We start from the raw sequence: 17,199 nt of genomic DNA on the forward strand, positions 1-17,199 counted from the left end.
ATCCGTTTCCTTTTTTATTTCTGGAAAGTTTTCTGTAATTATTTCTTTCAGCAGGTTACTCATTCCCTTGGTTTGAATCTCTGTACCTTCTTCTATCCCGATGACTCGTAGGTTTGGTTTCTTTATGTTATCCCATATCTCTTGGATGTTTTTCTCGTGGTTTTTAACCAGCCTTTCTGAGTTGGCTAGGCTCTTTTCAAGATGATATATTTTGTCTTCATTATCTGATGTTCTGGCTTCTACTTGCTCCACTCTGTTAGTGATACTCTCAATTGAGTTTTTAATTTGGTTTATCGTTTCCTTCATTTCTAGAATTATTGTTTGGTTTTTTTTTATAATCTCAATCTCCTGATAAAGATGCTTAACTTCTTCTTTTATCTGTCTATGTAATTCATTTTCAAAGTGTTCTTTCACTGTTTGGATTTGCTGTCTCGTATCTTCTTTAAGGTTCCATTCCATCTGTCTAAGGTATTCCTTGAGATCTTTATATGACCATTTTTCTGCTGACTCTAGGTCCTCCTGAATATTTAGGCTGTCCTTCATTGTTTGTACTCCTTTTCTTCCTTGCTTTTTTATGCTGCTCATGTTACTTCTTGTTCTGTTTGACTGCTGAGTTACTGTTTACTCTTATAAATTTATTTGATGCTTGAGAGGAAAGATATTAGAAGGGAAGGGAAGAAGTCACTAAAGAGAATGAGAGTAGGCAGGTAGAATTCAAGGAAGGGGGAATAAGAAGATTGAAAAGAAATGAAAAGACAAAAGAAACAAGAATAACAAAGATTAGATAATAAAGAAAGAAAGAAAAGACGGAAAAAAAAATTTTAACAAAAATAATAGTGATAATAAAAAATGAAAATTAAAATTAAAAAAAAAATAATAATAAAATTAAAAAAATTAAAAAAAATAGAAACATTGAAAAAAAATTAAAGAACAACAACAAATAAAAATTGAAAATGAAAGAAAAAGAAGAAAGAAAAAAAAAGAAAAAGAAAAGAAAAAAAAATGATAATAATAATAATAATAAATGCAGTCCTAGAGTTCTATTAACTTCTCTTCCAGTAGGTGGAGCTGTGCCCACTGGGCCAAGCTTCTCCTGTCAATAGGTGGGAACCATTCACTGTGCAGCAGCTCTTTCTCCTAGACTGGGCGGGTCTCCAATCCTGAGTGTCTAGGGCCTTGTCTTGTGTTTCCTCAAGCCAGGCCGTGCTCACCTGTGGCGCTCACCACAATACTGTCTACACGCCAGGTCTGCTGCTCCTGGGAGCCCTGTTTTCATGAACACCTGGGCTCACTCTCCCTGTTTGCCTCCCTCAGACCCTAAGTTTGTAGAGCTTGGGGCTGAGATCCCCCAGCGAATTTGCTTGCCCTCCTGTAGCCACGCCCCCGGTAGCTGGTGCAAGAGACCTCAGTTGTCAGCACTGGTGGGAGCGGTAGCCGGGAGTTCCACGCCGCGAGTCCTGCGCCACTCCTGGTTCCCTCGGTCTGGTTATTGCGTTCACAGGAGAGCTGGGAGTGGCCCTTAAGGTTTCCCCCGCTGTGTGGAGAGAGATGGCTAGGGGATTACACACCTGTCGCGCTGGTTTCACTGCAGTTATCTCCTCCGCCCATGACGCCATTTCTCTGCCATGGTGATATCCCATGCAAATGGTGACCGTTTGTTCCCTTTGCCGGATGACCAATGCAACGGGTGGGTCCTGACTGTCTCTCCCAATCCCCGTTTCAGTCCTGTGGCCACTGCCTATGAAGGCTCGGTTGGCTTTTACCTCTGTAAGTTCCTAAGGGCCGGCCAATTATTTCAGCGGGATCGTTAGTGCTGAGTCACATGAAGCAGGCGAACCGGAGCTTAATTGCCTCCGATTCGGGCTCTGTGTGTGTGTTCTGAGGGGCCCAGCCTGTACACCCCAGATCCACGTCAGCTCAGCATTGCCTAGTGATCCTGAGCAAACAGCATTTAGACAGTTTACGGCTCCCTATGCCCTCACAGTTGAAGATGTCAGAGACTTGATCTCTCTGCGCCTGCCACCATGTTACATCTCCTCAGTAATATTCATGTTGCCCTTACAGCTTCCTGGTATAAGCAAGTTCTTGTGATTATACAAACTGCTGCTTCTGTTTCCAGTCCAGATTTCTAGAAATGAAACTCTGGGCCGCGCTGACAAGCGTCCGCGCTTGTCTGCGACCGTAGCAGAGCCGCCCTGGCCTCCACAGCTCTTCAGCCCGGTGCCAGGCCCCAGGGGCCCAAGCGGCTGCCGCCGCGGCTCTCCGTCCCCCTCCTCCGGAGCACGGGTCCCCTGGCAGGGGGGTGCAGAACGACCCCAGAGCAGGCTCTGCCCGAAGGTGCAGCGGCGAACAGGCCACAGAGACGCTCGAGGCTGCAGTCCAGCCTTCGGAGGACAGGGCTCGGCACGCAGCCCAGCTGCAACCTCTAGGTGCGGCTGCCGGACAGTGTATACGGAGCCATCAAGACAGCAAGCAGAAAGCAAATGGCGGCTCCCGCGGAGTGGATTTTCGGCACAGAAACCACAGCCCCGCCAGCAATCCCAATCCACAAACTCTCCCTGTATAAAAAATATTCAAAAAAAAAAAAAAAAAAAAAAAAAAAAAAGGCGGGGCGCACTGAGCTTTCTTTGCCTCGGGTACTTACAATCCACTGCTGATTGCACATTCAGCTTCTCCGCCCGGAGCGAAGCGAAAGAGGAAGCAGATGGGAGCAAAGCGCCCGCGGCTCTGAGCAGCCAAGCATCTCTTTTTCGATTTCTTTGTTCTTCCTGCTCCTTGGCAAAGTGGTCCACTTATTGACTTCTTCCTAGGCTGCCTGAATGTCCTCACAACATGGCAGCTTGAGTGATCTCGGGTGAATTTCGGTACTACGGCGATCCTTTCCCAGGCTCCTGCTTCACCCTGGGACTAACCGGTGCACCACCCCTGACTGCTGAAAGTTCTGGTTCCCGGGTTTCGGCACCACTTGTCGCGACCCCTTGCCCGCGAGGAAGACGCAACTCAGGAATCTTCTTTCACAATATCTTTATTTTAATTATTTTTTTTGTGGTGCTGAGGATCGAACCCAGGGCCTTGCACATGCTTCGTGAGCGCAGTACTGCTGAACCACAACCCCAGCCCTGATTATTTATTTATTTATTCTGGAATATTGTTTTCTTCTGTGCAAGTGCCTCTTCTAGTTTAAGAACAATTTGTCCCTTTTTAGTAGGATTACTTCCATGTGGCAGGGAGAGCTTGTGTGTGAGTTCATCTGACCCTGAGCTCTGTTAAATGTGGAGGTGCATTTTGGGTGTTTTATTCACCTGGAGGTGGTCAATGATCAGAGACTTCTACATCTAAATCCTCAAGTTCAGCATTACTCTGCTTTTTTTTCCCCCTTTGATATTGGGGTGGGGATCAAATCCAGGGCCTCACCCATGCTAAACAGTTGTTCTACCACTGAGCCACACCTGCAGCTCCTTTTGCATTTTTAAGCATTTTCAGCAAAAATTCACAAGTTTTGTTTTGTTTGGTACCAGGGATAGAACCCAGGGGCATCTAACCACTGAGCCACTTTCCCATGCATTTTTATTCTTCTAATTTAGAAACAGGGTCTTGCTAAGTTGCTTGAGGCTGCCCTTGATCTTGCAATTCTCCTGCCTCACCCTTCCAAGTTGTTGGGATTACAGGCGTGCACTGCCACTCCAGGCTTAGCACTCTTTTGAGCCATCAATTCTGTGTCTAGCCCCACTGTCTGGCATGGGCACACCTGCCAACACCATGGTTGTACTCACCGAATACATGTTGTTTCTATAAAGTGATACATTTTACCCAGAGTTCGTGCTTACAAGGCAAACACTCTACCACTGAGCTACATGCCCTGCCAACTTGGTGGCTTTTCAGATGCACACCCTTGATAGTGTGGGTATTTTCCTGGGTGAACATAAAAATTTAAAGTTCTTGATTTGTATGATTTTGTGGTGTTTTCTGAGTCAAGAAAATACTGAACCAGTTTCACTGATCACCTTGGGCCACTTGGAAGATGAGACCCTAGGAGAATTTGATAGGTCATTGCTAGCTTGAAGGAGGAGGGGCCTCTTTGATAAGGGGTGTGGATAGCCTGCAGGAATGGATCACAGCTCAGCAGTTCTCTGTGTGGCTGATAGTCAGCAAGGGCATCTGATGTTAGTCCTACAACCACAGGAACTGAATTCTGAAATAATCCAAATGATTGGGGCAGCCAATTCTTCCCTGGAATCTCCAGGTAAGGGCCAGCACTTTGATTTTGGCCTTCTGAGATCCTAAGCTGAGAATTCATTTGAAACTGCCTTGATGTCTGAGCTACAGACTGTGAGATAATAAATGGGTGTTGTTTAAGTCACTAGATTTGTGGCAATTTGTTATGGGGCAATAGGAAACTAATATGCTAAGTCTAACATCTGGACATCTGGCTTGAAAGCCATCCTTCTTAATTTCTGGCCTCACTTGGCAGATAAGTTCTATGTCCTTATCAATGGGAGCAGGTTAACTAAGTGCCCATCCTCTTTTGTTCTTTAAACCTTTCAACCCTCAGAGACTTTCCATGCCCTCAGAGTTTGCACCTGTGGCTGAGGGGCGGTTCCTCTGGTTTTCACCTCACTGCAAGAGCAGTGATGACAGATTTGCCTTAGCCTCAAAAATGAGCTAACTAGTGGATCCTGACTTTTCCTCCCTCCCACTAATAGAAAGAGTGGTAAAGATGATGATGATAAAATGAGCTGATGTTGAATGCGTGCTGTATGTACCAGTCAATAACTAACAGCTTTCTCTATGTCATCTCAGTGCTCACAGTCCCCCAGAGATGGGTATTATTATGACTCCCATTTCATTGATGAAGAAACCGAAGCTTAGAGAGTTAAGAAACTAGTGCAATTTATTGTGAGTAGGTGTTCAATCCAGGAATTGAATGAGATCCTATGGTTTTAACAGTCATGCAATCTCTCCTTCCTTCTCTACCAGGCTTCCCCATTTTTAAAGATTTTTGTCTACCAAACAAACTGCATTTATCAAGTAATAATTTGTTTTCCCATTTTTTATTAATCAAAGCCATGTATTACTGCCAATCAGGGGTTCAGATCAGCATGAGATTAGTAGTGTTATCACACTGAGTTGATATAATTCCAGCCAAAAGCAGAGAAATGATGTCTCAGTTAGTAGTCTGTGCAGTCTTATCTTTGGTAAATGTGCCGTTTCTGCTAGGCATACAGAAATGTTAAAACAGCTCACGAACCCCTGTTAATACCTGTGGGCTCCTGTAGGGGTCTGAGGACTAAAGATTGGGACCATGGGTCTAGATCTTCCAGACCCTCCTTATCTCCTCTGCCCAGGCCTCCTCATCTCTGCGACCTGCCCAGGTACCTTTCCTCCAGAGAGGGGGTTGCCCAATACTCTTTACCTGGACCCACCACCACTGCCAGGGATAGAATGGACAGTTTAACACTCTTTTCAGGCCTCCCCCACATATCCACATGTGTTCATGGGTGATGCACACACAACACATAACATCCACATTCATACACACACACATGCATGCACACATATAAACACATACCAACAAATACATCCATGAGCATCTTCCTTTCTTTTAACAGAGTGCTGTTCAGTCTGTGTCTAAAGCATAACTTTCTAATTTCACATCACCATAGATATACAGAGGCATGAACATATGTGAGAGTGTTGTCCTTCACACCTGGCCTGTGTGTAGTTTGAATTTTGTTTCTCATACCATGAGTCTAGTACGATAAGCCCCTAAGTGTTATTCATTCATTTGAAATAATTTAATATCTAGTGTGTGCCAGGCACTGTTAGGGACCAAAGATTTATTACAAACAAGGGAGACACTGAGGCCTCTGCTCTCGCGGAGCGGATCTCACAGTTTAGAGGGATCCAGAGGAAGCAGTGATGATCAAGTGCAATGCACATAGAGAAGTACCACTGTAGGGCATGCTGGCTGGAGCACTAACAGCCTAGAGACCACCTGGGGAGGATCTCCTGGTGGGGACCTTAAAGATGAGAAGGATTTAGATGGGGGAATGGAGGTTGTGCACAACAGGGGCCCCCAAAGGAGGAGTGAGACAAGAATGGGGGCATTGGGGCTTTGTTGGAGCAATGTGAGGGGTTAAGATCCTGGAATAATTGAGGAGCAAGATGAGGGGTGCCAACAGGGGCCAGGGGTAGTGGTTAGGGTTGATGGGGAGGGGTCATCTATTTGACATAATGTCACCTCCCACCTCTACTGAGAACTATATGTCTTGTTCTGACTGAGGAAGTCTTAGGAAAAACTGTGGGAATCTGTCCAATGAGAGATTCAGCATGCAAGAGAGTGAGGGCTATGGGTGGGGTCCATCTTTTGGTGGTGTAGGGGTGAAAGAACCTTCTCTTTATCTTCCAGAGGCTCCATATTTGAGTCTGAGTAATACACTGGCAGGAGACAAGACAGGAATTTATTATGTGCATGGGGGCATCCCAGGAGAGTGAGGACCCAATAACCCAATGAGATTTAGAGACTTACATAGCCTCTATATAGGAGAGAGGAAAGCAGAGGGCTATAGGCCATTTTAGAGGAGGAGTCAATGATTTTTAGGGAGATGAATGGGCCCATAGAGCAGATGATAGCCTTAGACAAAGTTCATTTTGAGTTCTGGGTGTGGTGTCAACTCTAGTTTTCCTTTTTGCCATATGCATCAATCTCTTCTGGTTGGTGAGATACCTGGGATAGGGATTCATAACAATTGAATATACTATGAAGGATCTGGGCTCCAGTTGAGTAGCAGCAGCACCAGAGGCAGGGCAGCAGAAGTACCTTGGTGACTGGCCAGGTCTCCATGCTCTCTTGGAGAAATACATTTTCCTGGGTCTCTCCTCCTTGTTGTCCTTTGAGCTTCCCTAGCCACTCAGCATCCTAGTGGCTTTATTGGCAATTGGTAGTTATCACCTGGTGTTACAAGGTTGCCGCAGTCCGGCTGCAGCAAAATAACCCGGGGGGTGACGAACAACTTGTGTACGTTGATACAGCAGGAGTGGAAGCCATTTATTGCAGGTCAGGAGCAGTATTTATACATTCCACACAGCTTATCTAATTAGCATAAACTAGATACATCAGTCAACCAATAAGGAATCTCCACACTTAATGGCTCGCTTTTGTTACTTCTCAAACCACTCCCTCTGGCATTTTGCCAGGCACCATCCAGACTTGTTTACGAACTTTAACATTCCCCTGACAAAATGCCAGGTGTTATTTTGACTTGTTTACAGACTCTAACACAAGGTGACTGACTGATCTCCAGAAGCATCTATGCACTGGGCCACCATTGCCCAGGAACATGGGTGGAAGAGCCATGGCATGGATGCTGACTGACAGGAGGAGCCAGAAGCTGTGAGCCAAGGGCCTGGTTTGGATGGGAGAAGTTCTCTGCTTTTTTAAAAAAATAATTAATTTATTTATTCTAATTTATTATAGATGACAGCAAAATGCATTTCAATTCATAGTACACATATAGAGCACATTTTTTCATGTCTCTGGTTGTACACAAAGTAGAGTCATACATTCATGTCTTCATACTTGTACTTGGGGTAATGTTGTCCATCTCATTCCACCATCTTTTTTTACACCCCTTTCCCCCTCCTTTCCCTTCCCTCCTCTTTGCCCTACCTAGAGTTTGTAATAATAATAGTAACAGTATTATTACTATTAGTATTAATACTTCCCATGCTTCCCCTCCTAATAGTATCATTACTTCCCATGCTTCCCCTCCTAATCCCACTATTAATCAGACTCTTTATATCAGAGAAAACATTTGGCATTTGTTTTTTGGGGGGATTGGCTAACTTCACTTAGCATTATATTCTCTAGCTCCATCCGTTTACCTACAAATGCCATGATTTTATTCTCTTTTATTGCTGAGTAATATTACATTGTGTATATATACCACATTTTTTATCCATTCATCTACTAATGGGCATCTAGGTTGGTTCCACAATTTAGCTATTGTGAATTATGCTGCTATAAACCTTGATGTGGCTGCATTACTATAGTATGCTGTTTTTAAGTCCTTTGGGCATAAATTGAGGAGTGGGATAGCTGGATCAAATGGTGGTTACATTCCTAGTTTTCCAAGGAATTTCCATAATGCTTTCCATATTGGTTGCACCAATTTGTACTCTCACCAGCAATGTATGAGTGTGCCTTTTCCCCCACATCCTCGCCAACACTTATTGTTGTTTGTGTTCTTAATAGCTGACATTCTGACTGGAGCGAGATGAAATCTCAGAGTAGTTTTGATTTGCATTTCTCTAATTGCTAGAGATGTTGAACATTTTTTTCATATGTTTGTTGATTAATTGTAGATCCTCTTCTGAGAAGTGTCTGTTCAGTTCCTTGGCCCATTTGTTGATTGAGTCATTTGTTTTTTGGGTGCTTAGCTTTTTGAGTTATTTATATATCTATTTATATAGAGAGATTAGTGCTATTTATATAGAGAGATTAGTGCTCTATCTGGTGTGCATGTGGTAAAAATTTGCTCCCATTCTGTAGGCTCTCTATTTACCTCACTGATTGTTTCTTTTGCTGAGAAGAAACTTTTCTGTTTGAATCCATCCCATTTATTGATTCTTGATTTTATTTCTTACACTATAAGAGTAGTATTAAGGAAGTCAAGGCCTAATCTGACATGATGAAGATTTGGGCCTACTTTTTCATCTATTAAGCTCAGGGTCTCTGGTTCAATTCCTAGGTCCTTGATCTACTGTGAGTTGAGTTTTTTGCATGATGAGAGATAGAGGCTTAATTTCATTTTGTTGCATATGGATTTCCAGTTTTCCCAGCACCATTTGTTGAAGAGGCTATCCTTTCTCTAATATATGTTTTTGGTGCCTTTGTCTAATATGAGATAACTGTATTAATGTGGGTTAGTCTCTGTGTACTCTATTCTGTACCATTGGTCTACCAGTCTATTTTGGTGCCAATACCATGCTGTTTTTGTTCCTATTGCTCTGTAATAAGTTTGTGCTCTTTTCACTAAGGATTTCTTTAGCTACTCTGGGTCTCTTTATTTTTCCTGATGAATTTCATGACTGCTTTTTCTATTTCTATGAGGAATGTCATTGGGATTTTGATTGGAATTGCACTAAATCTGTATAGTGCTTTTGGTAGTATGATCATTTTGACAATATTAATTCTGCCTACCCAAGAACAAGGGCAATCTTTCCATATTCTAAGGTCTTTTTAAATTTTTTCTTTAGCATTTTGTAATTTTGATTATAGAGGTCTTTCACCTCTTTTGTTGCTTCCCATTTTTTTTTAAATGGGGTAGTTTTTCCTAGTTTCTCTTTCTGAGGATTTGTCACTGATATATAGAAATGCCTTTGTTTTATGGGTGTTGATTTTATATCCTGCTACTTTGCTGAATTTATGTATTAGTTTTAGAAGTTTTTCTGGTGGAATGTTTTGTGACTTCTAGGTATAGAATCATATCATCTGCAAATAGTATTGAGTTCTTCTTTTCCTATCTGTATCCCTTTAATTTCTTTCATCTGTCTAATTGCTCTGGCTAGAGTTTCAAGTTCTATGTTAAATAGAAGTGGTGACTGAGAGCATCTCTGTCTTGTTTCAGTTTTTAGAGGGAATGCTTTCAATTTTTCTCCATTTAGAATGATGCTGTCCTGAGGCTTAGCATAGATAGCTTTTATAATGTTGAGATATGTTCCTATTGTCCCTAGTTTTTCTTGTGTTTTGAACATGAAGGAGTGATGTATTTTGTTGAATGCTTTTTCTGTACTTATTGAGATGATCATGTGATTCTTATTTTTAAGTCTATTGATGTGATGAATTACATTTATTGATTTGATTTATACATTTATACATTTATGTAGTACCAACCTTGCATCCATGGGATGAACCCCACTTGATCGTGGTGTACTATCTTTTGATGTGTTTCTGTATTCAAATTGCCAGAAATTTATTGAGAATTTTTGCATCTATGTTCATTAGAGATATTGGTTTTCTTTCTTTGATGTGTCTTTGTCTAGTTTTGGACTTAGGGTGATATTGGCCTCAGAGAATGAGTTTGGAAGTATTCCCTCTTTTTCTATTTCATGAAATAATTTGAGGAGTATTGGTATTTGTTCTTTTTTTGAAGGTCCTATAGAACTCAGCCGTGTATCCATCTGGTCCTGGGCTTTTCTTGGTTGGTAGGCTTCTGATGGCATCTTCTATTTCATTGCTTGAAAATGATCAGTTTAAATTGTGTACATCATCTTGATTCAATTTGGGCAAATCATGTGAATCTAGAAATTTGTTGATGCCTTTGATATTTTCTATTTTATTGGAGTACAAATTTTCAAAATAATTTTTAATTATTTTCTGTATTTCTGTAGTGTCTGTCATGATATTTCCTTTTCTATCACGTATGTTAGTAATTTGAGTTTTCTCTTTCCTTCTGTTTGTTAGCATGGCTAAGGGTTTGTCAATTTTATTTATTTTTGAAGAACCAACTTTTTTTTTTGGTCAGTTTTTTCAGTTGTTTCTTTTGTTTCAATTTCATTGGTTTCAGCTCTGATTTTAATTATTCCCTGTCTTCTACTGCTTTTGGTGTTGATTTGTTTTTCTTTTTCTAGGGCTTTGAGATGTAATATTTGGTCATTTGTTTGTTGACTTTTTCTTCTTTTAAGAAATGAACTTCATTGGGATGGGGATGTGGCTCAAGCGGTAATGCGCTCTCTCGTGGCATGCGCGGGGCACTGGGTTCAATACTCAGCACCACACACACAAAAAAAATAATAAAGATGTTGTGTCCACCAAAAACTGAAAAATAAATATTAAAAAATTCTCTCCTCTCTCCTCTCTCTCTTTCTCTTCTCTCTTAAAAAAAAAGGAACTTCATGCAATGAACTTTCCTATTAATACTGCCTTCATAGCGTCCCAGAGATTTTGATATGTTGTATCAGTGTTCTCATTTATGTCTAAGAATTTTTTAATCTCCTTTTTGATGTCTTTTGCAACTTATTGTTCATTCAATAGCTTATTAGTTAGTCTCCAGATGTTGGAGTAACTTCTTTTTTAATTTTATCATAGATTTCTAATTTCATTTCATTATGATCTGATAGAATGCAGAGTGGTATCTCTACTGTTTTATATTTGCTAAGAGTTGCTTTGTGGCATAGCCTGGTCTTGTTTCCTTATCTCTCCTGTAGACTTCCCAATGCCTGGTCTCTAATTTAGTCTCTAACCTGTGTCTCACTTACTCCCTCCCTTTCTACTTCCCAGTCAGGATTCTTTCTCTCTGGAGGTCTTGTGGGCTGCACTCTTTGGGCTGCACACCTGTTGCAAAGAGCTGTTTTATATTGGGCAGTTTGGGATCTGGTTTTGAGAGCTTTGGATCTGTAGCCTCAGGCATTGTGCCAGGTTAGCAGCCGCTGGGGAGAGGGGGGAGTTGGGGACTTTTGGTGCCTTGATATTGTTTCTAAGCCCCAGCTGGTGTACCAAGCTGGGAGTTGCCCCAACTAATGCTGGTGACGAAAGTGTTCCAAGATTGAGGTGGCTGCTTTCAGTGATGGGATGTTGATTTGGGTGGGGCTGGGTGGTGATGTTGAATTGCATGTTCAGAGATGCAGCTCTGTGGTGTGCAGTATTGTGGCTGGCAGCTCTCTCTGGATCCACTGCAGTGTCCCCAGGTGCAGACTACTGCATGTAGGGGACTGTGTCAGAGATTGCAGTGATTGCCGCCAAGATGGAGGCCACTGGAGGAGCCCCACATTAGTAGATGGGGGTCCACACGGGGGTGGTGGCCTGAGTTCCTGTGCCTGGGAAGTGGCCAGGTGTTCTGCATGGGAGCAGCAACTGGGGTTCCTGGGCAAGTGCTAATGCCAGTGGTCCTATTCTGGTACCTGAGCGGCCTGGCAGACCTGCACTGACGCTGAAGCCTGGAGACCTGAGCCAGTCACCATGGCTGTGATTCCTGTGTGGGAGCAGCTGTAACCACTTGCAGAGAAACAGTATTCCCATTATTTGAATCCCAGGTCCAGGAGCCACACAGAATGCAGCCTCTCTCTAGCCTGCCCTCTTGGATCCCCACTTCTACCTTCTTTTAATCTTGGAGTCTCAGCACAAGCGAATAGGAAGCACAAGTTCCCCTTCTGGGTCACCATAATGAAAAGAAACCCTCCACCTTGCCCATTTCAGTGACATCCAGTGTTTCATAGACAGGATCACTTGTAAATCTGTCTGCAAGCCCAAGCCTGTGAAGCAGACTGAACAGGCAGCAATGACTCCCATTTGATAGTTGTGGCTCAGAAAAGGTGAGCAGTTCTCTTAAGAGCACACAGCTGATGAGTGCAGAGAGGAAGCCAAGACGTAGCCATGTTAGTTAATGTGAGACAGAGGCGGTTCCTGGGGCCTAAGGGGACCCATGTTAGCCAATACTCAGTCTCAGGTTATATTCTAGTTTCCTTGGGCTGCCTTGGCAAATTGCCATAAACTGGGTGGTTTTAACCAACAGAAAGTTATTCACTTACAGTTCTGGAGGCTGAAGTCTAGGTTTCAGCAGGGGTGGTTCCTTCTGAGGGCTGAAGAATCTGCTTCATTCCTGTCTCCCAGTGAGTTGCCTGCCACCCTGTTCCTTTGGTCCAGGCAGCATCATTGTCACATGGCGTCCTCCCAGTGTGTGTCTGGGCCCAGCCTTCTTCCTTCCAGTCAATGGATTGTGGTGGTTCTATTGTCATCCAGAATGATCTCATTATAACTTGACTTATGCCTGTAAATATGCTGTTTTCAAATAAAGTCATATTTACAAGATTGGGGGACATGTTCAACTCAGTAAGGGCTCCTTAGAGTCAACTTCGTGAGGAAGAAAGACTTGCTCATTTAGGAGCAGGGTGATGGCATGTCAGAGAGGAACTGAATGGAAGGGTTATATTTGGCCACTGATGCTTGTTTTGCTCTTCCATCTTGGGAGGACAAGACCAGAGAATACAATTAGAAACCCCCACTCCCACCCCAGTACATACACACCTGGTGCATCCCCAGATCTGTCCTGCCCCATGCTGCTCCTCTACAATTCTGACTTCTACCCACAAACAGCAATATTCTAGGATGGTTGATAATGCAGTGACTACCAAACACCAGGATTTATTGAACACTTAACTGTGTTGCAGGCACTGTATAAAGAGCTTTGTATGTTCTTTTGTATGTTATTTTTTATTTCATTTAACCCTCACATTAACTCTGACATATAAGTTGTTATTTCTTGTCTTCATTTGATACTTGAAGAAACAAAGCTTCTGGGAGGTCAAGGCCTGTGTCTGAGGTCATGGATACAATAGGTGGTGTAACCAGGTTTCCATCCTGGCTCATGTTAGAGCTTGGAGCCTAAGTCACTAGATATACATGACTCGCTCCATCCATCCTAAGTTTATTTCCTGGGGAGTGGAGGGTGACCTAAGACACAACTGTAGGGACGCCAGAAGAGAAGGGATGGGAAAGGTTCTAAGGGATATAAAAAGGCAATGGAGAGGTGAGGCCCTTCATGCTAAAAAGCATTGAACTATTTGAACCACACTGGCATCTTCTTTCTGCCCTGCCTCTGAGGCTGCTGGGGAATAGCGAGAAGAGGAAATGAAGCTTCCACCTCCCCACTGTTTCTGTGGGGCCTGCAGTACTTCCCCACCCTATTTGCAAGGCCATAAATAATCGAGATGTATTACTCAGGGATTGCCATGGTAACATCTTCAGGTTACCAGGGATGCAAGATCCAAACAAAAGTATTCGATTAAATATTTCTGGCCGCTAGAGGAATCCAGCCATGTAACATTGGGATGCAGGGGAGGAGGGGCATGAAGGCTTGTTGCTCTGTCTTCTTCCTATCCTCAGCTTCTTCCTCAGAAGAAGCTCTGCTGGGAGGCCCTCTCTTTCTCCTCTCTTATTCCTGAGCCCTTTCACTGCTCTGAAGATAGAGGGTTCCCACCCACAGTCCATAGCTCTAACATAAACCAGGATCCTGAATGCAGTTCTAGAAGAGGTGCCCTGGGCTCTCAATAAAACATGCTCTTGTAATGGGCTTAGGACTGAGTTGACCACTTAACTTAAAATAGTTCCCACATATATCATTTCTAAATGGAATCATCAGGCCTGCCAGTTGGTCCCCCTAAGCCCCCTGTGCTTGCAGGAGCATGATATAGACAGGCAATTATGGTAGTTGCAGAGAGAAGAAACAAGGGTGCAATTGGTTTGTGTTGGGGCGCTCATCTGTCCTGGTCCTGGGGGCTGGAGAGAGTAGCTCAGCTGTACGGTCCTCCCTGGAGGCCCGACCTGGGAATGAATCTGTCTCCACTCCTGGAGCCACACACCACTATAAATATGTTTCTAATAACCAAGTGGTGTTTGTTTAACATAAACTTGCTCTGCCCTCTAAGGTAGCCTGAGAAAGTGCCGAGTGAAGCAGAGTTTAGGAGGTGTAATTTAAAGTCGTGCTGGCAGGCCTCAGTGTGCAGCCTGGGAGAGGATAAATCTCTCAGCAGCTCAGCCACACTCTCTGTGGCTCCACCTCAGAGGTTAGAACTGGAAGAGATTTCAGAGATCTTAGTTCGAGGCCTTTCTCTTCAGGAAAGAGGGCTGAGCCAGAGGTGAGGGTCTTACTGAAGTTCATCCACCAAGTGAGTGGCTACATTCCATTAAAACATGGTATTTCTTCCCTGATCTGGGGTCCTGGCCTTGGATGGGCCCTGGGTAGGCCCTGGATGGGCCCTGGGTGGTCATGCACACAGCCTGAGAAGCTGGAGGAAGTGGAAAGGATTCTCAGGCAGCCTCTGCACTGTTGGGGAACACCTTAGCCCACCCAGTTGACTGTTACCTTGAGCTTCTCCCAGCTGTCAGCTTGACATCCAAGCCCTTCTGCTCTCTGGTGTCTTCAGCAGATCAATATGATCCCTTGGGCAGGCTGAGTCTTGAAGACTGCTGATTAATTGTCCTTTGTAAAAAGAGTGAGATGACCCTTAACTGAGGTCATTGTTTCACCCAACTAGAGTACAAGCAAGAGGACTTTTCAACAGGACTTTAGCCAAAGCTGAATGGAGGAGGGGACCGTGGCCAGGGGCCATTTGATGGCCACCTCCTCAACCACCTGCATTCTCCCACTCAATCTGGATGGGAGTTGGATAGCATCTCATGCATTGTTTATGAAGCATTTGTCCTGAGCTCAAGGTGAGCCAGGGAATCAGAGAGACAAATATTTCTAAGTGCAGGGACCAGGAGGGAGGGCCGCAGGGGTTGTTTATCTCAGGGGCTTGCATATTTTATAACCCTGCAATCTTATGACCCCCTCCCTCCATTCCCCTCTCTCCTGATGTTGCTGTGATGAGAGTTTATATTATCCAGCGCACTCGTTCGTAAGTCTATTTACAACCAGGACATCGTTGGTTTACGTGAGAGAGAGGATGGCCCATCCCCAGATTAGTTAAATTGGAAATAAATTGGTTGTTAAATAAAAGTCCTCTGTGGGATGTGACAGTGATGAATGAGGGATGGATGTGCCTGTGGTAGGGAATGGTGGCTTTCCGATTTGAAATAATGAGGCTGAACTGGCCCTAGGAGCTTGGGTGGGACAGTGTGAGTCTGGATGATCTGAGGCCGGAGGGCAGAGGATAGTGGAGTAGGGGTGGGCCTGAAACATTTATGGAGGGGATTCAAGGGCCCAGGGCTGGACCACCCTCTAGACTATATTTTATTTTCTTGTGTCTTGAGGAGCACTTTTGTTCTTTTGATTGTATGTCTTTGATTTGCCACCTATGTGACGTATGACCTATGTGACATTTTTTTCTTACTTTACAGATGAGGAAACTGAAGCAAAATGACTTGCCAGTGATCACTGTCAAATAAAACACGAATCTGTTTTCTGTTTCTGTTCAATGGGGTGAAAGGGTGGCATGATCCGAGGGTAGATCAGAGGAAGTTTCCTGATGAGGTCAGCAGTTGGCTGGCTCAGGCTGAGAGTGGCCAAAGTTCAGGGACCTGGGGAAAGAAGAGAAGCTTGACCAAAATTTTGCTAGCAAGAGTTCTGTTCTGACTCATAAGTGGAAATAAGCAGTTTGGCCAATCATTTATGAGGCAAAAAATGTCTCTTTGGGGATTGTGTGCCTGACCTTGTAAGTGGGTAAGTAGGGTGACATCACAGGCATATATAAGTCATAGGGGAAAGAGGGTTTGTTTTTTTGTCGTAAGCTGCTTTCTAGGCCTCACAGGATGGAGAATTTTTTACCTTCACTATCTCCTGGGATCACAGGGCAGGTACAGTTCAACACTCTCAATGATGCATGCTGTGGATTGGATATGGTTTAAGTGTGTCCTCCCAAAGGCTTCTGTGTTGGAGGCTTGGTCCCCAGGGTGGTTGTGTTGAGGTGGTGGAACTTTGAAGAGGCAGGACTTTGTGGAAGGTCTTGCATCATTTGAGAATTTCCCTCAGAAGGGAATACTGATTTCATGGAGACAATTTTTGCTAGAAAGAGAGTTGTTACAGAAACCCGAGCTTAATCTCTGAGTTGTTCTCTGACTTCCTGTGTGACATGTGATTCCTTTCTTCAAATTACAATGTGTCTTATGTCATGGGGTCCTTCCAAAGTCAATATTTTGCTTTTTGGACTTTCAGCCACAGAGATGTAGGCTAAATAAACCTCTTTTTCTTCAAAGTAGCCTGTCCTGTGTATTTTGTTGTAGCAATGAAAAACTGACCAGTACACACTGCAGTGTTAGGACTGGAAATCAGGACTCTGAGCTCCCAGATCACTTCTTCATCCTCTTATCTCTTTCATATCTGATCTCCATTCTCTTTTTCCTACTAAAACCTGCTGCCAGGAACAAAGAAACTGGTAATGATTTAAATAGTCCCTCCCAGGGATGTTTGCATTTGATTAGGCACCAAAGTTTAAGACTTGGAATCTGAAAAAAGAGAATCCTTTCCAGGATTAACTGTTCTGACTTCTCTTTTGCGTCATCAATATCACAAGTTCACCTCCTGAACCTGGTAGGGATAACAGCTCATAGGAGAAGATGGTAGATGATAAGGAGTAGGTTGGTGGCTGGTCATTGAATCAAAGAATCACAGAGTAGAAGGGACATTAGAATAACTGGCACAATCACCCACTATATAGATGGGAAAAATGAGGATCAAGTAGAAGAGATGGTGTTATGTTCGA

The sequence above is a fragment of the Marmota monax genome, unplaced genomic scaffold (genome assembly GCF_021218885.2).
Source record: "Marmota monax isolate L192 unplaced genomic scaffold, Marmota_monax_Labrador192_F-V1.1 WCK01_AAM20220418_F8-fsc00081, whole genome shotgun sequence".
NCBI classification, from domain to species: domain Eukaryota; kingdom Metazoa; phylum Chordata; class Mammalia; order Rodentia; family Sciuridae; genus Marmota; species Marmota monax.